This window comes from Anomaloglossus baeobatrachus, chromosome 1 (assembly GCF_048569485.1).
Source record: "Anomaloglossus baeobatrachus isolate aAnoBae1 chromosome 1, aAnoBae1.hap1, whole genome shotgun sequence".
Classification (NCBI taxonomy): domain Eukaryota; kingdom Metazoa; phylum Chordata; class Amphibia; order Anura; family Aromobatidae; genus Anomaloglossus; species Anomaloglossus baeobatrachus.
Window position 1 is genome coordinate 526593382 of NC_134353.1, and position 23355 is coordinate 526616736.

General features: G+C 50.9%; 1 protein-coding gene across 1 annotated transcript in view; it reads right to left on the bottom strand.

Moving 5' to 3' along the window:
- The window catches only part of LOC142295899 (protein NipSnap homolog 3A-like), a 78132-nt gene extending 55093 nt beyond the window's left edge, over window positions 1–23039 (bottom strand). The window contains exon 1 of the mRNA XM_075339019.1: window positions 22832–23039. The gene's annotated coding sequence lies outside the window, so the exon portion shown is untranslated. The remainder of the gene's footprint in view (window positions 1–22831) is intronic.
- Between the last annotated feature and the right edge of the window lie 316 nt (window positions 23040–23355).

Consider the following 23355-nt stretch of genomic DNA (forward strand, 5'->3'; position numbering starts at 1 on the left):
AGGTGCAGCTGTGCTGGGGGAGAAAATGGTCAGACGGATGGAGGAGCTTTTAAACTAGGATCGGGGGGGAGGGAGGGTAGTGGAGCAAATAAGGGGATAGATAGAGCAGATAGAGACAGGGAGACGGTAGGGGTCAATGAAGGATTAGGGGGGGATGGGACATACAAGGAACGTAGGGAGGCTAGGAGTAATAAAGGTGTTAATAGGATTAAATGTCTACTGGCAAATGCAAGAAGTCTTGCAAACAAAATGAATGAATTGGAGACTCTTATGTCAACCATGGATTATGATGTGGTGGGCATTACGGAAACCTGGCTGGATGAAAGCCATGACTGGGTGACAAACATACAGGGTTATAGTACATTTAGGAAGGACAGGAAAGGCCAAAAAGGTGGTGGGGTGTGTATATTTATTAAATCTAACCTAAAACATGTGTTGTATGATGACATTGAGGGGAACAGCAACAATGTAGAGTCAGTATGGGTAAATGTACATGGGGAGGGGAATAATGCAAAAAATGCTAATTGGAGTTTGCTATAAGCCTCCTAACATACCTGAACAAATAGAGGGTGAAATGCTGGAACAAATTGAAAAGGCAGCTAATAATAATAATCGGGTTCTTATTATGGGGGATTTCAACTATCCAGACATTCAGTGGGACATAGAATCTTCTGGTTCTGCTAAAAGCTGTAAGTTCTTATCTACCATTCAAGACCATTTCCTCTCTCAGATGGTAGGTGAACCGACCAGGGGAGATAATTTGCTAGATCTGGTCCTGTCAAATAGACCGGATACAATTTCAGATCTACAGGTCCGGGAGCACTTGGGCACCAGCGATCATAATATGGTAAGCTTCAACATAATATTCAATAGAACATTTCAAAGGGGGAGTGCTAAAACCTGGAATTTTAGGAAAGCTGATTTCAACAAATTAAGGGAAGAGCTTAAATGTGTAGATTGGGACAAAGTCATGGTAACTGGGGATACCGAACATAAATGGGGTAAGTTTAAGGATATACTACTAGAGTCCTGTAAAAAACGTATACCCTCTGGTAATAAAATGTCCAGGAATAAAAAGAAACCACTATGGATAAATAAGACTGTACAAAGTATAATAAAACAAAAACAAAGGGCATTTAAAATCTTAAAGGCTTAGAATACAGAAATAGCATTGCAGGAGTATAAAGATATCAATAGGAAATGTAAAAAAGAGATCAAACAAGCAAAATTAGCTACTGAAACAAAAATCGCCAATGACATTAAAATAAATCCCAAAATCTTTTATAAATACATTAATGCCAAAAGGAAAACAAAGGATAGTATCGGCCCCTTAAAATATAATAACAAGTTAGTTATAGAGGACAAACAAAAGACTGAGATATTAAATAGGCATTTCTCATCTGTATTCACCAAGGAACTGACTGTACCAGGGATCATTCAACAAGTGAAAAATCAAAGTCCACCACCCAATATAATTAATTTAACACAAGATGAAGTACGCCTACGTCTGAGTAAATTAAACATTGACAAATCCCCAGGGCCAGATGGCATTCATCCACGAATATTGAGGGAATTGAGCTCCGTAATCGACAGACCGCTGTATCTCATCTTTTTAGACTCACTTGTAACAGGGTTGGTGCCTCAGGATTGGAGGATTGCTGATGTGGTACCGATATTTAAGAAAGGTAAGAGGGTAGATCCAGGCAACTACCGTCCAGTAAGCCTGACATCAGTAGTATGCAAAGTTTTTGAGGGCATTTTAAGGGATGACATGCAAAAATATATTGCAGAAAATAATATGATAACTGACAAACAGCATGGATTCATGAAAGATAAGTCGTGTCTAACCAACCTGTTGGGGTTCTATGAGGGGGTAAGTTCAAACCTGGATATTGGTAATGCAGCTGATGTGATTTATTTGGACTTTGCAAAGGCATTTGATACTGTACCACATAATAGCCTTATACTAAAGCTCCAGAAGCAAGGACTAGGGGACACAATATGCAACTGGGTAAGGAATTGGCTAAAAGATAGGAAACAAAGAGTAGTCATAAATGGTACATTCTCTAAATGGGCTATAGTCAGCAGTGGGGTGCCGCAGGGATCTGTGCTTGGACCGATTCTTTTTACTCTCTTTATTAATGACCTTGTGGATGGGATTGATAGTACAGTGTCAGTCTTTGCTGATGACACCAAACTATGTAGGATATTAAAAACTGACCTGGATAGTACAATATTACAAAAAGATCTGGATAAGATGTCAGAATGGGCAGATACTTGGCAAATAAGATTTAATGTTGATAAATGTAAAGTAATGCACCTAGGACGGAGTAATCCTATAGCTGCGTATACATTAAATGGAAGTAAACTCGGGACTACAGAACAGGAGAAGGACTTGGGTATTCTCATTACAAATAAGCTGAGCAGCAGCACTCAATGTCAAGCAGCAGCTGCTAAAGCAAACAAGATTTTAGGGTGTATAAAAAGAGAGATTAGATCCCGTGATCCCAACGTATTGTTACCCCTCTATAAATCACTTGTAAGGCCACATCTGGAATACGGGATCCAGTTTTGGGCTCCACATTTTAAAAAGGACATTCAGAAGTTAGAGTCAGTTCAAAGGCGGGCAACTAGACTATTACAAGGAATGGAAGGCCTCCCATATGATGACAGGTTGAAAAAGTTAGATATGTTTAGCTTAGAAAAAAGACGTCTCAGAGGAGATCTCATTTATATGTATAAATACATGTGTGGTCAATATAAAGGACTGGCACATGACTTATTTCTTCCAAAGACAGTACTAAGGACCAGGGGGCACTCACTGCGAGTGGAAGAAAAGCGATTCCGACACCTAAATAGGAAAGGGTTCTTTACAGTTAGAGCGGTCAGACTGTGGAATACACTACCACAAGAGGTAGTAATGGCAGATACTATAACAGCTTTTAAAAAAGGGCTGGATGATTTCATCAGTACACAAAACATTGTTGGTTATAAATGACTTAGTGACTAAATGTAGAACTGGTGGAGGAAGGTTGAACTAGATGGACCTAGGTCTTTTTTCAACCTAAGTAACTATGTAACTATGTAAGGCTATGTGCGCACTAGGCGTTTTTTGCGTGTTTTTCGCGTGTGTTTTTGTTAAGAAAACTGCATGATTTTGCTTCACCAGCAAAGTCTATGAGTTTTCATTTTTGCTGTCTGCACACAGCGGGGTTTTTTTAGCTGCATTTTTGTGGTGCCCACAAAAACGCAGCATGTCAATTATTCCTGTGTTTTTCACCCATTGAGTTCAATGAGATGTTCAAAAACGCAATGAAAAACGCAAATTGCAAATATAGCTGCGTTTCTATGACTAAAAACGCAGCTATAAACGCAAGGGGTGGTAGTACAGTGACGAGTACAGGAAGAGGATTCCTTCTGTTGGTAAACAGAAAAGCGTGAAAACATATTCACCTGTCTGCAGACTCCCGGTACACGTCCGCTCCCTGCTCCTCTTCCCGGTACTGCCACCCCTGCTCCGGCTGTGTGCAGACTCCCGTGACACATCCGATCACTGCAGGACCTGCCGGTGATCAGCTGATGCGGTCACCTGACCGCATCAGCTGATCATATAAGTCTCGCGGTGAGGCCGGCTTTTTACCGCCCGCCCGGCTTAAACTATCAGCTGATGCTGTCAGGTGACCGCATCAATGATTACCGGCAGTTCCTGCAGCGTTCGGACTGGAGTCTGCACAGAGGTGAGTCGTTTTTTGTTTTGTTTTTTTTTTTACTGATGCATCAGCTGGTTGTATAAACGCCGTTTATACAATCAGCTGATGTGTCATGTGATTCACATCCTTGAACCTATCATCATCTGATCGCTTTGCCTTTTTTTCTGGCAAACCGATCAGATGATATTGGATCGGATTGGACATCGCTGGACCCTTGACCCAGGATTACTGCGGAGGGGGGTTCTTTATTTTAATAAAGATGGAGTCACTAATTGTGTTGTATTTTATTTCTAATAAAAATATTTTTCTGTGTATTTTTTTTTTTTTATCTTTACTAGAAATGCATGGTGGCCATGTCTAATATTGGCGTGACACCATGAACTTCGGGCTTAGGGCCAGTTGATAATACACAGCTAGCCCAAACCCCATTATTATCCAGCGAGCCACCCGGCATCAGGGCCGCTGGAAGAGTTGGATACAGCGCCAGAAGATAGCGCTTCTATGAAAGCGCCATTTTCTGGGGCGGCTGCGAACTGCAATTTCCAGCAGGAATGCCCAGAAAGAATGGGCACTCTGCGCTACGGATTCCAATCCCCAGCTGCCTAGTTGTACCTGGCTGGATACAAAAATTGGGCGAAGCCCATGTCATTTTTTTTTAAAGATAATTTTAGGAAATAAAATTTTAAAAAAAGGGCTTCCCTATATTTTTGGTTCCTAGCCAAGTACAAATAGGCAGCTGGGGGTTGGGGACAGCCGTACCTGTCTGCTGTATCTGGCTAGCATACAAAAACATGGCGAAGCCCACGTCTTTTTTTTTTTTTTTTTTTTTTTTTTTTTTACATTTTTGGGCAAAAAACTCCTGCATATAGTCCTGGATGGAGTATGCTGAGCCTTGTAGTTCTGCAGCTGCTGTCTGCTCTCCTGCATACACTAGTGGATGGAGTATGCTGGGCCTTGTAGTTCTGCTCACCCTGCCTCTCCCTCCAGCATACAATACTGGATGGAGCATGCTGAGCCTTGTAGTTCTGCAGCTGCTGTCTGTTCTCCTGCATACACTAGTGGAGAATGAAGGAGAACAGATTGAAGCAGGAAATGTCATCAGATCTTTTCTTTTTTTCTTCACCAATCTTTAATGGCATTGTTCAATGATAAAAAAAACGCATAAAAACACAGTGAACAAAAACGCAGCAAAACGCACCAAATCGCGGTAAAAATGCATGCGTTTTTAATGCGTTTTGCGTTTGTGCGTTTTTTAGCGGCCAGAAACGCAGCGTTTTTGATGCCACAAAAAAATGCCTAGTGCGCACATACCCTAACACAGGGGACGCTGTCACTAGTCATTTTTCATGAACAAGGGTTACCTCGCCCTTGTCCAGTCTCAACTTTGTCAGAGCTGGTTGAAAATGATGTGAGGTCGCAAACAGTCAAAAAACTTTGGTACAATCCTTTGATGAAGCAGAAATTTCTTGTAAAACCTTTGATGAACTCGATCTCTTGTGTATGGGCCCAGAGGAGGTTGGGGGGACTGTAGTCACCTCTATGATTGATTACTCCTCCCGTCTCCATCAGTCTCCTGGTGGCATAAACAATGTTATATGGTGGCTGAAGCCAATCAACAGCCACTGATCGGCAGCACCCTTCACATTTCATTCAAACGTGGTCACCGCTTGGCTGCAGCTGACCCCATAGACTAAAGGCCCCGTCACACACAGAGGTAAATCTTTGGCAGATCTGTGGTTGCAGTGAAATCATGGACATATTGTTCCACTTGTACACAAACCTGGCACTGATTGTCCACAATTTCACTGCAACCACAGATCTGCCGCAGATTTATCTGTGTGTGTGACAGGGCCTTAACAATGGTCGGTGCGTGATCTGATGTTTTGTAGGATCACACTCTAACTGAAAATATGGCCATCCGGCCCCTGCCCTTATAATACAGATGTCCTAAGGTAGAGGGGCATTTGTAGGCACCAGGGATTAGATTTCAGTACACCCTCCCATATTATACTTCTGTCTGCAAAAGCTAAGCTGAGCCCTTAGACAATGAAATAAGAGCATAAAGGCAATTGGTATCTCAGAAAATGCTATATTCGGGCAGACATAGGGTTAAAGAGAACCAGTCCCGTCAGCAGGATTTTGCTAACTAAAGAAAAGACAGTGTCTGGTTTAAATTTTGTGCCTGCGCCGTACTATTGTGTTTTTCCAATAATAAGACCTCCCCAAAAAATAAATCCTAGCAGGAATTTTCAGCATTTTCAGTGTAAGGCTTAGCTATAAGACCTCCCCTGAAAACAAGCCCTAGTCGCAGTTCAACAATGAAGTGTCCATGCAGCTAGCAAAAGTCAAAGATACTGCAGGACACTTCATTATAGACAGCAGACACCCCTAAAAGAAAGAAGACTGAAGACCCCCAATCATACTCAGCAGACACCAAACAGGAGGACCTTCAGTGGAACACACACACACAAACACACACACACATCCATCCATCCATCAGATCACGTACCCACACAAATCAGATCGTGCACCTGCCAACAATCAGATCGCGCATCCACACATACACACTCATCAACTCACTCACCACTTTCAGCGATACCGATTGCTGGGACGTAGTGCGGTGGAACGTATAGAGGACCTGCGGTGGGGTTCATCGATGCGTTCCACTGCTGAGACCTCCATGTGCTCCACTGCACTGACCTGCTGGCTGGAAGCAATCAGTATCGCCGGATATGGCGAGTGTGTGTGTGCGACCTGATGTGTGTGTGTGTATCAGTGTGTGAGTGTGGAGGAAGGACCATGTGGAGCATATGTGGCGCCCCTGACCTGGTCAGGCACCACTGAGTACTGCACCCATGCTGGGGACAGTACAATACAGGTAATCCAGAAGGCTGACTGGGGTGTGGAACACAGGCGCATAGTGATCAGGTCTCACACATGTACCCATGAGAGGACCCCTGGGGATCCCAGGAGGGGGCAAGCCTTCACCTTCACTGGAATAGTGGAGGGGGTAGAGCCTCCATCTCCTCTCAAGGGGTGTGGTAGAGAGTCTGGTTGCTAGGTGGCGTAGGCAAGAACAGGAGAGGAGGGGCAGTGAGTCAGTTAGAGCAGAACTCCATAGGGCTCAGTGAGGAGCAGACCTGTGGGGCTGTTGCTGTCTAACAGCGCCCGCGCAGTGGCTACAGACGGGGGAGAACGGTCAACTAGGAGTGCTGCCTGAAAGCCAGCTTCAGCTAGGGAGTGCAACGGAGTGGGAAGTAAGGAGACTGCTAGAGAGCACCAGGCCCAACCGGGCGGCAGATCCCGAAGCGGGGATAGATTCAACTTTCTTCTGCTAAACCTGCCGGTGTGGGGCTCTTAAAGCCCACACCACAACACTACAAAAGCCGCAGCCACGTAACCACAAGTTTGGGCCCATAGGTCATAGGAGGCAAAAGGCTGGAGTGGCCTGGTCCGGGGAACAAGCACACGGCAAACAACAAGGGGAGAGAGGCTGCAGCATCTTCCCTGGGTGACCCCCATAGGGACTAAAAGTCGGGGTCACCCCAAACCACCAAGGGCTAAGGAAGGCGAGTCAGTAGTCACCCTCATAAAGTCAGCCTGAAGGATACCTGGTTCCCACCTGGTTCATCTCAGCTACGCCCGGGCTACTCACCCTGCCATCAAATGTGAGTAAAGCCCTTGAAAGACATTCCTGCTTGTGTGGTCATTCTGCGCCTTGTGGTACTACAAACTCACACCGGGCCCTGGGGCTTGCCTCACTCTCAGGAGGCTATTCCAACTAACTGCACACACCATCAGCCCCAGGCGTCCCCTAACCTGCAGTGGCGGTCCCCACTGACCGCAATACTGAGAGTGGCGTCACGATCAAACAAGAAGATTTCCTACCAGTGACGGAGATCCAGCTACGTGGAGTCCCTGAAGGTAATGCACCGACACTACACCTGTGGGGCTTCACATCTGGCGTCACGAACAGGATAAGGACTAGACCTGTCCCGACAGGTGACCATGTGCCTGGGCGGTCCGCTTGAAAAATTGGAAGCGCCGCCATATTGCCACCATGAAAAGCGCGCTGAAAAACAACAGCAGCCCGCGCTGGGAGAAGTTACCGCCCACGAAGAGGTGTGGCTACCCAGAGATCCCCTGCAGAGTTCGGAGCTTGCCAGCTATGAGAGTGGAAGCGTCCAGAGACGGCGGGAAGGAAAGAGAGCCACAAGCCTGCTGCTGGGAGAGGAGCTGCTGAAAGAGGCAGAGCAGAAACTGAACAGCTTGCTATCAGAGGCAACGGCGAGTCCACTGCTGGGAGATCGTGCAGAAGACGGCGCAGAAGAAATGGCGTCTGACCGCAGGAACCCAGAACCAGGCTCCGCTGCCTGGTGGTACCGGGAGCTGGCCCAGTTCTGCGACCGACTGGAGACCCGGGTTGTGGAGCAGATCCGGGAAGAACGGATGGAAATGCTGGAGATGACCGCGGCGGTTCGGGCCTATGAAAGGAGAGCCGCGCGCCGAGTGCCAGACAGGACGGCGATGACGCAGACCCCGATGCTGCCACCGGTGGGTGAGTCAAGTGATGCCCCGGCCAGCACAAGTGCCCCGACCCCTGCTGCCACGCCCGCGGTCCCGGAAGAGGCGCCCGGCGCGGCGCCACCGGACCAGGCCGCAGCCACGCTAGATGCGGCCCGCCAAGCCCAGGCCGCTGCAGCGATGCCCCGCCTGTCCCGCAGGGCTCCGACCACCACGGCAGTGCTCATCCGTGCTGCAGGTGTGACGCTGACCCAGGCTGCCACCCTGCTAAACCCGGTCCGCCAAGACCCCAACGCAGCAGCGACGCTCGTCCGCGCCGCAAGTGATATGCTGAACCAGGCCGCAGCCCCGCCGGGTGCGGCCCGCCAAGCTCCGATCACTGCAGCGACGCCCGGCTCAGCCTGCACGGACCCCATCGAGGCTGCGACGCCAAGTGAGACCGCGGCTGCAGTGTCCAGTCCGGCCCGCCAGGAACCGGCCGCGACAGAAACGCCAATCCAGGCCGCCGCCATACAGGGCGCGGCCCGCCAAGACCAGGCCGCCGCCATGCCGGGCGCGGCCCGCCAAGACCAGGCCGCCGCCATGCCAGGCGCGGCCCGCCAAGACCAGGCCGCTGCCATGCCAGGCGCGGCCCGCCAAGACCAGGCCGCCGCCATACAGGGCGCGGCCCGCCAAGAGATGGCATCACTATTTTCCCCGGCCTGCAAGGCCAGAGCAGACACCGCTCCCCAGTCCAGAGAGGTCCCTGCTAGGAAGACCCTGATAGGAGAGGACCCCGAATACTGGAAGCTGAAGGCTGACTTGGAGGCCCAGTTCCCGCAAGAGATGGTGGATCGGTATCTGCTCCCTCCGCATACCCCCAAGGAAATACAGGCAACCCCTGCAGCTGCGCCGAAGAGTCCATCGCCTGGGCCAGCTGAAGAACACTCATCCCCAGCGCTGCCACAACCAGAGTGCAGCGAAGAACTAAGGGGGAGAGGAGACCAGGAAGCAGAAGGGCTGACTCCGACGCCAACCGCAGCAGACCCCTACCCAGAGCCGGAGATGCTGCCCTATTCCCGCTGGGAGGAGGAAGATTTGACACCGTCTGCAGACGAAGATCAGCCCAAAGACCTCACCTGGGAGCCCGCAGGCATGAACCCAGCCCGCAAGACACGGCGCAGCAGAACAAAGTATCCTCCAACACCACAGTCTCCAGAGCAGAGAGAGGTCACGGTCAGAGACCTGGAGGAGAAAAGGTGCCTAAGAAGGTCCAAAGCCCAGGCCAGAGGACCCCTGTGTCATGGCGTAGTGGAAGATTTCAATCTGAGAAGTGGTTATGGATTCATTGTAGCCCCTGGCATCAAGGAGGGGATATTTGTTAACAGGAGAGATGTAAGCGCTCATCTGCCTAGAGGACACCCTGGCAGAAATCTAAAGATGGGAGACTCAGTTCAGTTCACCATGCATCAAGGCGAAAGGGGATTGTATGCCCTGGACGTAGCGTTATGTCCCAGCAAACCTTACAGCCATCCCATGCTACAAGAAAGACAAGAAAGACAAGAAAGACAAGAAAGACAAGAAAGACAAGAAAGACAAGAAAGACAAGAAAGACAAGAAAGAAAAGACAGAGATAAAGAACCAGATGTAGAAACAGACGAAGACCAAGAAAGGAAAGATAAAGAACCTACAGATGAAACAACCACAGACAAAGATCCTACAGATGAAACAACCACGGACGACGACGGAGAGCAAGAAAGTCACAGGTGCCGGTGCCCTACATGCCCACGCCCTGGTGAAATGGAGGAGTAGAGTAGAGAGAAGTCAAGAAATACAGCAAGTTACCAGTTGAAGTTTTGACAAGTTTTGTTTTGCAACGTTTAAGCATGTGCCCACAAAAACTATTGTGAGAAAACCATAAACCTTAAGGCTATGAACTTGCTATAGCCACAAACTCTCGCAGTGTAAATAGTTACACCAGTGGCACCACCACCAGGGCCAGCCTGTTTAGGGGCTTGGCTCGTCTGCGACCAGGGGGGCCCGTCCGTAGAAAAGGGCCTTGGCTCACCTGCGATCAGAGAGCACGCCTGTTTATGGGGCCTTGGCTCACCACCACAAAGAGGGTACCTGGCCAGCACCAACTGTGGAGGCCGCCTCTGCATCCTGCCAGAAGAGGTTGACGGCGCGGATCCACCAGGCCAGGTATACCCTGAAACCACCAGCCCATGAAAGCCGCCTCTACATCCTGCCAGAAGTGGCTGAAGTCGCGGCCAACGGGAGAGGAAGATTGGAGGAAAGGTCTGGGGAAACGGATGGCCCGGACCTGGTTACCAAAAAGAAACCGGTGACCTGCCTCCTGAGAGGGTTTTGGGTGGGTTAACGGACTTGTGGGTGGAGGGTGGTGATGTATGATACCTGGTGGTTTTAAAAATGTTTTACATGTTTTAATGTTTTATGCATTCTAAAATGTTGTCTTGCAGCCCGAGGACGTGCTGGTGATAACTAAGGGGGAATGTGGCGCCCCTGACCTGGTCAGGCACCACTGAGTACTGCACCCATGCTGGGGACAGTACAATACAGGTAATCCAGAAGGCTGACTGGGGTGTGGAACACAGGCGCATAGTGATCAGGTCTCACACATGTACCCATGAGAGGACCCCTGGGGATCCCAGGAGGGGGCAAGCCTTCACCTTCACTGGAATAGTGGAGGGGGTAGAGCCTCCATCTCCTCTCAAGGGGTGTGGTAGAGAGTCTGGTTGCTAGGTGGCGTAGGCAAGAACAGGAGAGGAGGGGCAGTGAGTCAGTTAGAGCAGAACTCCATAGGGCTCAGTGAGGAGCAGACCTGTGGGGCTGTTGCTGTCTAACAGCGCCCGCGCAGTGGCTACAGACGGGGGAGAACGGTCAACTAGGAGTGCTGCCTGAAAGCCAGCTTCAGCTAGGGAGTGCAACGGAGTGGGAAGTAAGGAGACTGCTAGAGAGCACCAGGCCCAACCGGGCGGCAGATCCCGAAGCGGGGATAGATTCAACTTTCTTCTGCTAAACCTGCCGGTGTGGGGCTCTTAAAGCCCACACCACAACACTACAAAAGCCGCAGCCACGTAACCACAAGTTTGGGCCCATAGGTCATAGGAGGCAAGAGGCTGGAGTGGCCTGGTCCGGGGAACAAGCACACGGCAAACAACAAGGGGAGAGAGGCTGCAGCATCTTCCCTGGGTGACCCCCATAGGGACTAAAAGTCGGGGTCACCCCAAACCACCAAGGGCTAAGGAAGGCGAGTCAGTAGTCACCCTCATAAAGTCAGCCTGAAGGATACCTGGTTCCCACCTGGTTCATCTCAGCTACGCCCGGGCTACTCACCCTGCCATCAAATGTGAGTAAAGCCCTTGAAAGACATTCCTGCTTGTGTGGTCATTCTGCGCCTTGTGGTACTACAAACTCACACCGGGCCCTGGGGCTTGCCTCACTCTCAGGAGGCTATTCCAACTAACTGCACACACCATCAGCCCCAGGCGTCCCCTAACCTGCAGTGGCGGTCCCCACTGACCGCAATACTGAGAGTGGCGTCACGATCAAACAAGAAGATTTCCTACCAGTGACGGAGATCCAGCTACGTGGAGTCCCTGAAGGTAATGCACCGACACTACACCTGTGGGGCTTCACACATACCTTCTGGGAGCACCCACTGAAGATTGCAGGATGACCTGGGAACCACGCAGATGTCTGTGGTCTGATAAGTATGATTATCCTGGGAAGGGGGGGGGTGCTTTTTTACCCAAGAATAAGGCCCCTTTCACACGTCAGTGATTCTGGTACGTTTGTGCTTTTTTTTTAAACGTACCAGAATCACTGACATACGCAGACCCATTATAATGAATGGGTCTGCTCACACGTCAGTGATTTTTCACTGCACGTGTCTCCGTGCGGCGTACCCGCGTGTCCGTGATTGCCGCACAATGACATGTCCATTTTTTTCTGGCATCACTGATGTCCCACGTACAACGCAGTGGTGTGGTCCGTGAAACACGTGCCAGAAAAAAACGTGCTTCTAAAAATAAAAATCATTTTTACTCACCCGGCTCCAGCGATGTCCTCTGCAGCCCGTGCAGCTTGCTGCTTCTGAGCTGGCTCATTACTGTCACGCATATTCATGATGCACGACACAGCCGACTCGGAAGCAGCTGCTGCGGGGGTCAGCGCCGGCCGGATGCTGCACCACGGGAGCGATCAGCACCATGGAGAGCGGGAGCGCGCACAGGTGAGTTAATCTCTAAGTGCAATCACGGGCCACGGAGAACGGAGCCCGGATTGCACTTAGAAAACCCACGTGTGCCGTGATTCACGGCACACGGAGGGACATGTGCGTGTTTTTCACTGACGTGTGAAACGGGCCTAAGACATACTTGAAAATAAGCCCAAGTGCTTTTTTCAGGGCAAAAAAAAGATGACTTTTTTATTTTCGGAAAAACATGGTGGCTGCGGGTGGTACTTGCACACATTGACCTCCTGGCAGTCTTCAATAAAACGGCCCTGGTAGCGGCACATGCGCAAATTGAGATCTTGGCTTGCCATTGAGCTGAGATCTAAATATGCGCATGCACCGCCACTTTCCTGAAGACTGTCAAGAGATCAATGTGCGCAAGCACCACCTGCAGCTTGGACGGCACAGGCGCAAAATTTAATCCAGAAAGATTATAAAGATACCGGAGACAGCGTAGAGGCCGGAGCAAAGCTGAAGACCTGCCCTGACAGGCCCACCACCCACAAGCTTGCCCCCACAGGCCCTCTAATCTACAAAGCTGGCACCTACAGACACGCCAGTCTACAGGCCCGCCCCCACGTGCCCACCACCCATAGGTTTGCCCCCCCCACAGGCTGGCCGGTCTAAGGCCCAATGCTCACCCCACACGTCTGCTGATCTACAGGACCGCCCCCACCCCCACAGGATTGTTCTGACAGGCCCACCAGTCTTGCTCCCAGAGGCCTGCCGATCTATAGGTCTGCCCCCCACAGGCTTGCAACCCCCCTACAGCTCTGCTCTGAAGCACAAAGGTATGGTTACAAGAAAACATCACACACTCATTACCCACAAAAAAGATACCGTCATCACAGGTAACATAAGTGTAACAGCGGGAATATGGATCTGTCTGTTCTTTAGTTAGCAAACTCCTGTGGTCATAGGGTTAATCTGGGAAATAGAGTTGCAATGCTGGCGGACCACCTTACTGAACGTGCGGCTACCGGGAGAAATGCACTTATCCAGTCCTTGGTGTGCACAGGGCGTGCCAGGCACCCCCCTCACTGTGCGGTCAGGTACACGTGTAATGGGATCAACAATTCAGACTGCATCATTAATGTAGAAATGGATTTGAATATTGCTTCAGCACTTGCCCACAAGGGGGCAGTGTCAGACTGTGCAACCACAAACACAGAGGTGGGAAATCCCCTACTGCAGCTTGTGTGTTTGAACCAGGAAGAAAAAGTGCGGGAAGGTTGTTCAGCTCTGGAGCTCAGCCAGAGGACAGCTGCGTGTGGTCTTCCTGAACAGAGGGCTCTTTTGCCACCGGAGTCTTGGAGGAATCACCCTGTGGAAGTGGTTTCTGCCATTCCCGGTCTGCAGGACTTTGTTTTCACCAAGGATCTAAACGGACTGCAGAGCATCGCACCCTGAGTGCAAGTGCAGGGGCTGTGACCTCCCTTCTTCTGTTCAGCGTGCCCTGGGACTAAAAGACTGACTAGAATCCGTTACCAGCGGGAGAAGATCAAAGGAAAAGACCGAGGAGCTGCATCCCTTCAGCGCTGCACCGGGACCCATCATCGTGAGACTCCAGGCCTGCGACGTGGGAGCGGCATCTTCTTCCGGGATAGACTGGTACGTGATTGTAGGGAAAGTTGCCGCCATTTCTTTGTTGTTTTTTTTTTCCCTTTCTTCTTGCTGCGTACCCAGAAGGAGTGAAAATCCGGGGACTCCACTATACACATGTGCGCAGATAGTTCGGTTGATTGTATTATAAATATGCTTCCTAGTAAAGAAATGTTACTACCGGTAAAATCTGAGTATGGGGATTTTGTTGGAATAGAGCATACACACACACCCGCGGCCCTACCACCGGTCGCTTCATGTGGCGTAGTCGGCAGGATGTGTGACCAACAAAATCATCCCCCGGTAGTAACTTATAACCGGACAGCTCCCCCGCCGTCTATTGTCAATCAGGTGAGAAAGTTTGACGGACGGAACTATCCTGTAACTGAATGGACTGAACAACTTAAGATAGTGGGGGAAATGTATAACGCTGATCCTAAGACCTTAGCAGAAATGGCCATGCTAACATTAGAGGGGGAAGCGTGGACGACAGTCAGGCTGGAGACGGTTAGGGGCCAGCGTACGTTGGATGACTTGGTGCGGGTGCTGGAGAACACCTATGGGCTGACCACATATGCGGGAACGTTGCGCTATATGTTCTTCCGGCGTACTCAACTTGAGTCGCAGGACATTCGTCAATATGCCAATGCCCTTCAAGTGCTACTAGAACAAGCCGGTAGAAACGAAGAACAGATAGCTAGTATGGGTACCCGTGACCTGGTGTTGAGAGATCAGTTCGTGACCGGATTGAGAGACCCGTACCTTAACCGCTCATTGCAAGATCTACTCCGGATAAATCCGGCCTTTACGTTCGCTGAGGTCAAACAAGAAGCTATAGAACGTTCAAGGGGACCTGTCGTGGAGACACAGACATATACCGCGGCTTGCAGGTCCATATCTGGTATCGGGACTCCGAACAGCAACACGGAAGAACTGAAACAGATGGTGGCAGAGTTGCAGAAACAGGTGTTACAGCTCACCCTAGACCAACAGGCGGGCCGGCAAGCGAGACAACAACCCAGCCGGCCGATGGGAAGATGCTGGACATGCGGCGATCCCCGCCATAGAGCCAACCGTTGCCCCCAGAACTTTCAAGTTCATCCACAGTCCGATCTACCAGAACCAGCAAGTCATGTCCCACAACAGTGGCCGCCTTTAAACTAGACGCCCCTGCCAAAGAGGCTCACTCGGCAGGGGATGCCAAAGAGAGGGGTGTAGGAAAACAGAGCCAGCCACGGAACAAACTTGCATCAAATAGCCCCACCCTGGAAGTATTACTGGAAGGGATCGCCGTACAAGGGTTAATGGATACTGGGTCTCAGGTATCCACCATCTCCGAGCAGTTCTACGAAGAGTGTCTAAAGCCGCGGGTTACCTATGACCCTGATACCACCATCAAGATCAAAGCAGCCAATAACCTACCCATTCCGGTGACGGGAGTTGCCTGGATGAACACCGAAATTTGTGGTCAAGGTCTCGGGAAGAGAGGGATAATCGTGGTCAGGGAAGGCTTTGGATCAGTGACGCCCATGATTATTGGGATGAACATCTTGAAAGACCTGAATCTGGTGTTGTTTACCAAGAAGGGGCCCAAGTACTGGCAAGAAGTGACCGCACATAGGGCCACCCGCCGTGCCTTTCAGCAAGTGGTCCGGACCTGCAACCTCCAGCGAATGACAGAAGAACAACTGCCGGTAGCCATGATCACCGTACCCCACCAATTATAGCTCGTTCCGGCTGGAGCTGTTGGCCCTAACGTGGGCTATGGCGGAGAAATTTGCAGGATACCTCACGGGGGCTAAAGTACTAGTCCTGACCGATAACAACCCGTTGGCCCCCTTAGAAAATGCGAAGCTCGGAGTCATGGAGCAGCGTTGGATGGCTCGGCTCTCCAAGTTCAATTACAAGATCAAATATAGGGCTGGAGCTGAGAATCAAAATGCGGACAGCCTGTCTAGAGTGTCATACCCCTTACTCAACCGAGACCGGGATGAAGAATTAGAAGGGGACGAGACGCCTGACTTTGCAAAGCTCGCCCAACAGATGGTGGATTACCGCCAGTTCGTTGTGGGCGAAGCTGGAACTCCAGTGGGGGTCGCCTTGCCACCCCAGGAGTGGTGCAGGCTCCAGGACCAGAACCCTGAATGGGCTCTGTGGAGACACGGGGCTCAGTGGGCGCTCTCGTCCACTAACACCTGCCGCCTTTAGAAAGACAGCGTGGCTCAGGGCTCATCCCAACTGAACGCCGGCCTCCTTAACCGTGGGTGTAACACTACTCAGACAACACAGGGTGAGGGAACCACAATAATTAGACTTTATTGGATCCCCAAACAATTAACAGCACATAGCACATAACCAGCAAAACACACAAATGTAACAGGCAACAGAGTCTCACCCTTCCGCTGGCTCACCAGGGATTTAGGATGTCCATGCCTCACAGGTTCCAAGCTGTCTGAGGTCTGCAAAGTCTGTAACAGGTGACTGAACTGTCCCAACCTGAGTGTCCTCCTTAGGTAGTCCTGGTTTGATGTTAAAATCCTGGCAGCCGGAGTCGAAATCCCTAGGCTGTGGATATGGTCTCCAACCGGATCCGGAGTCCCTAGATTGAAGCCATAAGATGTCCTGATCCTCCAGTCAGCTCCAAAGAGCTTAGACTGAATCCATCAACCATCAACAACCTGGTGGCTTAAAGAAGTCCTCTCTTATAGCCACAGCCCTCCCCCTGGACACACTGCGTCCTCATCCATTGGTTGGACAAGATTGCTTCTCCCATTGGACGAATTTCAAGCTACATGGACAATGCTCATTCAAATGATGTGCTTAGAAAGGCTGAGGGTGTACATGTAAACTGGGAGCCACTGACTAGACAATGGCTACTACGGTAATTACATTATCAATACACAACTACAATACAATGGTTACTGGAAATGTCTGGAGAACAATAGTCTAGCTTTCAGTGGCCAACACAATTACATTGAGTCAACAAGAGTCTTGTAAAAACAATGAGGGACTTCTCCCCCATCTATAGACAATCTATCATGCTGTCTGGCTGGATTTTAAGAAACGTTAACCCATGAGAGTCCATGTCGTCACATTCCTCCCCCTTCTTAATATTAGCCAGACATGATAGGCTTCCGATCATCCTTCTCCTCTTGACGGCATTGTCCTTTTTAATGGTGAGGTCAGCAAGAGAGGCTCGCATCCATACACCTCCCCCTGATTACCTCCCCCAAGTTGAGCAGCCATATTGTGGACAAGCACTAAGGTGGGGTCCATGAGTTGGGCCTGCACAAATGTCCCACTATCAATCCTCCCCCAGTCAATAGCCACAGTGTGGTTAGGCTTACTCACGGTTCTTGGCTCAGAAGTGGATGATGGAGACCGGGAATGCAAACCATCCCTGGAAAAGATGTTAGAAAGATCCACATCAGGGTCCTGCTTGGCTTGGAGGTGGGTGATGGCTGCTTCAAACTGACTGGATAGTCCTTGTCCTAGGTCATTCTCCAAAATGACTGGTGTGAGCAGGTAATTCACAATCCTTACTTTCACTTCCCTTTGAGTTGTATCCGAAACAACAGGCTTTGTGGGGCCATCTATGAACCCCACTTCAACTTCCTCCTGGCTAGACCCCAAAACAACAGGTGTGGGGAGGCTGTCCATAAACTCCATATGGACCTCTTCCTGGTCAGACCCCAAAGTAACTGGTGTGGGGATGGTATCCATAAGCTCCACATCAGCCTTGCTCTGATTAGTCTCCACAATGACAGGTGTGGGGAGGCTGTTCACAAGTCTCACATCAACCTCTCCCTGGTCCTTTCCCGAAATAACTGGTGTGGGGACGGTGTCCATAAGCTCCACATCAGCCTTGCTCTGGTCAGTCTCCACAATGACAGGTGTGGGGAGGCTGTTCACAAGTCTCACATAAACCTCTCCCTGGTCCTTTCCCGAAATAACTGGTGTGGGGACGGTGTCCATAAGCTCTGCATCAGCCTTGCTCTGGTCAGTCTCCACAATGACAGGTATGGGGAGGCTGTTCACAATCTCCACATCGATCACTTCCTGGTTGGTCCCCAAAATACCAGGTGTGGGGAGGCTGTCCTCAAGCTCCACCTCGACCTCTCCCTGGTCGGTCCTTAGGTCCAACTGCACACATGCCAGAGGGACGTCTGAGCGCTGGCCCTCAGCCAGGGTGATGGATAATTGGGAATCTGGTAAAGGGTCTTCTGCGGAAACAATAACTGGGCTAACCAGAGTGATGGAAGATCCAATGTCTCGAAGTCCCTGAGCCTGTATATCACCGACCTTGACCGTCTGGATGTGGGGATGGAGGTTGGCTGGTGTACGGTGTCCGGCCTGCCGTAGGGTGTGGACTGGATAAACCACTTCCTCAGCTATTGGTGTTTCTTGGGAGTAGCATTCCTCAGGTCTCGTTGGTTCATCTCGGCATATGTTGACTGGTTGGACTGGCAGATGGGCTCCAAGCATTCGGCCTCTTTGTTTTGGTTCAGCTTCTGCTGGGTAGTGGGACCATCCTTCTCGACCGGCTGGTGCTACCAGTACGGCAGCTGGAATCCCATAAACATATTCCATAACCCAAGCCCTCTCTTCTCTTGAGGATCTAGGCCCCAATGCATCCAACAACGCTGTGGCTTGGGCCAATTTGGACAAAGTTGATTTCCGATTGTCACTAGATCCATGATGTGGCACATAGTTTAAATCCTCAGGGTCAATATCGGCGGGATCCTCATCGTCCTCTGCATCATTCTGGGCATCCCAACGGACTAATTTCTGGATCAAGGCTGACCGAGTCTCAGCGTTCCAGTAGATAATCTTTCGCCTCTGGCACATATCCTGTAGCATCCATTTACTGCAGCAGTCGTAACTCCTCTCTTGTCCTTGTCCCATGGCTGAGCTGGTGGGGTTGGACATGGCAGCGTCCGAAACCTGAATGCCTCCCCTATGGCCTGCTGGGTATGCTTATGTGCCTCCCTGGTTGTTGAGCCCTGGACGGTGTCCGAAAACACCAGTCCACTGCAGCTCCCCTGGGTAAACCAGGCTGAGTAGTATCCCACTGCTGCCACCAATTGTGGAGACACGGGGCTCAGGGCTCATCCCAACTGAACGCCGGCCTCCTTAACCGTGGGTGTAACACTACTCAGACAACACAGGGTGAGGGAACCACAATAATTAGACTTTATTGGATCCCCAAACAATTAACAGCACATAGCACATAACCAGCAAAACACACAAATGTAACAGGCAACAGAGTCTCACCCTTCCGCTGGCTCACCAGGGATTTAGGATGTCCATGCCTCACAGGTTCCAAGCTGTCTGAGGTCTGCAAAGTCTGTAACAGGTGACTGAACTGTCCCAACCTGAGTGTCCTCCTTAGGTAGTCCTGGTTTGATGTTAAAATCCTGGCAGCCGGAGTCGAAATCCCTAGGCTGTGGATATGGTCTCCAACCGGATCCGGAGTCCCTAGATTGAAGCCATAAGATGTCCTGATCCTCCAGTCAGCTCCAAAGAGCTTAGACTGAATCCATCAACCATCAACAACCTGGTGGCTTAAAGAAGTCCTCTCTTATAGCCACAGCCCTCCCCCTGGACACACTGCGTCCTCATCCATTGGTTGGACAAGATTGCTTCTCCCATTGGACGAATTTCAAGCTACATGGACAATGCTCATTCAAATGATGTGCTTAGAAAGGCTGAGGGTGTACATGTAAACTGGGAGCCACTGACTAGACAATGGCTACTACGGTAATTACATTATCAATACACAACTACAATACAATGGTTACTGGAAATGTCTGGAGAACAATAGTCTAGCTTTCAGTGGCCAACACAATTACATTGAGTCAACAAGAGTCTTGTAAAAACAATGAGGGACTTCTCCCCCATCTATAGACAATCTATCATGCTGTCTGGCTGGATTTTAAGAAACGTTAACCCATGAGAGTCCATGTCGTCACAGGCTCTACTCAAACAATGGGTGAAGCGGCAGCAGAAGCCTCCCGCCGATATACGGGCACGACTGTCTACCGGGACCTTGACCCTGCTCAGTCAGTGGGACTGGCTGATTCTGAGAGAAGGAGTGCTATACCGGAAGGTTCTCTTGTCGCACATGCTGGAGGAATGCACACAAGTTGTGGTGCCTGATCAATTGGCCCGTGAGATGGTGGCCCAAGCCCACAAAAGGAATGGGCACTTCGGAATAGACAAGACCTTTCGGTGGATTCAACAGTCCATCTATTGTCCGGGGCTCCGCAAGCTGGTTGAAGACGTCTGCCAGACCTGTCGCACCTGTGAACTACACAAGTCCCCTGAGCAGCGTGCACCTGTTCAGACAATTAAAACATCCAGGCCCCTTGAGCTGTTGATGGTGGACTATATGCTGATTGGGACGGCGAGCAGTGGCTATCAGTACTGCCTAGTCATGGTGGATCACTTCACAAAATTCGCTGTCGCGGTCGCTACCAAAGACCAGACGGCTGAATCGGCTGCTCGGGCCATCTGTCGACAGTTCATCCACGTCTACGGGTGCCCGGAGAGGTTGCACTCCGACCAGGGGGCTTGTTTCGAAGGCCGAGTCATCGAAGAGCTGCATCGGATGTATGGGATCCAGAAGTCAAGGACCACTCCTTACCACCCACAAGGGAACGGTGCATGTGCGCTTCAACCGGACTCTACTCCAGCTGATCCGCACCTTGGCCGATGATAAGAAAGACCAATGGCTCCAATTCCTTCCCGATCTAGTATGGGCCTACAACAACCAGGTCCACTCCGTGACTGGTTACACTCCACATACCCTTCTCTTTGGCCGCCCCGGAAAAGGGGTCCATGACCTGAACCTATTCCGCCCTGGAGATGATGTCTGCCATAACTACCCCTCCTGGCTAAATGCTCACCGACAGAAGATGGAGACTGTACACCGGCTGGTGAGCCAACAAATCCGGGGCCAGATACATGCTGACCCACTCCCCGTGCAAGAGCAACCCTTGAAGTTAGGACAGCTAGTCTTGCTCCGTATCAAGAAGCCACAAGGGAAACTTCGAGCCAAGTGGGAGACTGAAGTCTACCGGGTAATCGAACACCCCTACCCCAACGGGCAAGTATACCGAGTGCAGGGTGAAGACAGTTGCAACATTCGCACTGTTCACCGAAATATGTTGCGTCCCTGCCGATCACAGCCTGACTCCCCTACCACAGTACCCGGAGGGGGTGACGCTGCCAACACGACTGACGTCACGGACGTTTCCCAGCATAGTGATCACGTCGACTCTGAGACCGGTGACCCACCTACACAACCCAGTTCTTCCCCCGGAGTGCTGACTGAAGTGGGGCGTAAATACAGGGAAGGGAACAACCGACCTTTGAGACGCACTGACCGCACCACTGCTGGGATCCCGCCCGGGCGGTCTTACAGGGACCAGTATGTATGGCCCACTTCTCAACCAACCCCTGTGACATCTGCAGTCATCGCTGCCTGGCAACCGACGGTAGTTGACAGGGACTGCCAACCTTTAAGTGGGGGGTATGTAATGGGATCAACAATTCAGACTGCATCATTAATGTAGAAATGGATTTGTATATTGCTTCAGCACTTGCCCACAAGGGGGCAGTGTCAGACTGTGCAACCACAAACATAGAGGTGGGAAATCCCCTACTGCAGCTTGTGTGTTTGAACCAGGAAGAAAAAGTGCGGGAAGGTTGTTCAGCTCTGGAGCTCAGCCAGAGGACAGCTGCGTGTGGTCTTCCTGAACAGAGGGCTCTTTTGCCACCGGAGTCTTGGAGGAATCACCCTGTGGAAGTGGTTTCTGCCATTCCCGGTCTGCAGGACTTTGTTTTCACCAAGGATCTAAACGGACTGCAGAGCATCGCACCCTGAGTGCAAGTGCAGGGGCTGTGACCTCCCTTCTTCTGCTCGGCGTGCCCTGGGACTAAAAGACTGACTAGAATCCGTTACCAGCGGGAGAAGATCAAAGGAAAAGACCGAGGAGCTGCATCCCTTCAGCGCTGCACTGGGACCCATCATCGTGAGACTCCAGGCCTGCGACGTGGGAGCGACATCTTCTTCCGGGATAGACTGGTACGTGATTGTAGGGAAAGTTAGGGAAAGTTGCCGCCATTTCTTTGTTGTTTTTTTTTTCCCTTCTTGCTGCGTACCCGGAAGGAGTGAAGATCCGGGGACTCCACTATACACATGTGCGCAGATAGTTCGGTTGATTGTATTATAAATATGCTTCCTAGTAAAGAAATGTTACTACCGGTAAAATCTGAGTATGGGGATTTTGTTGGAATAGAGCATACACACACACCCGCGGCCCTACCACCGGTCGCTTCACACGCTCACCCCGTGACCTGGACTGACAGCTTCCTCTGCACACAGGCCCCGCAGAGCCGGCTGCAGTCCTGGGGAGCGTACTCGCCACTGACCGCACAGTGAGGGGGCTGCCTGGAGCGGCCTGTGCACACCGAGGACTGGGGTAACTATTATTTCTCCCGGTAGCCGCACGTTCAGTGGGTGGTCCGCCAGCATTGCAACTCTATTTCCCAGATTAACCCTGTGTCTGCAGGTAAATAGCGTTTTCCGAGGTGACCGGTTCCCCATAATACAGCGGTGTTTTACCTTCATGGAGGACTTATATATTACTAAGGGGCTTTACATTTTCTTACTTATAATTAAAAGGCATGATGAGATAACTGTTCATTAGGGCTACAGCTGTACGCGGAGATATCCGTGAGCACGTGACCTCACCTGTACGCCTCTCACTGAGAGACTCCCCTTTAAGAGCAGGGTCCGCAGTGTGCACAGCATCCTGTCAGCCCCTGCAATGCTGTATGCTGAGGACAGAGCACTATGGACACTCGAGGGATGGCTGCTTGTCACTGACACTTCTCACACTACAGTGCAAGGCTCCGGGGGCAGACGTGCAGCTGCTCAGGAACCTCCAGCCTCAGACCGCGCCCCCTCCCCCTGGCAGACCGCGCCCCCTCCCCCTGGCAGACCGCGCCCCCTCCCCCTGGCAGACCGCGCCTCCTCCCTCTGTCAGACCGTGCCCCCTCCCCCTGGCAGACCGCGCCCCCTCCCCCTGGCAGACTGCGCCCCCTCCCCCTGCCAGACTGCTTCTCCAGTCTGAGACCACGCCCCCTCCCATTGACAGACCACGCCTCTTGCCTGAGACCGCACCCCCCAAAGCAAGCCGCGCCCCTTCCTTGGCAGACTGCGCCTCCAGTCTGAGATCACGCCCCTGAGGCAGGCCGCGCCCCTTGGAGCACACC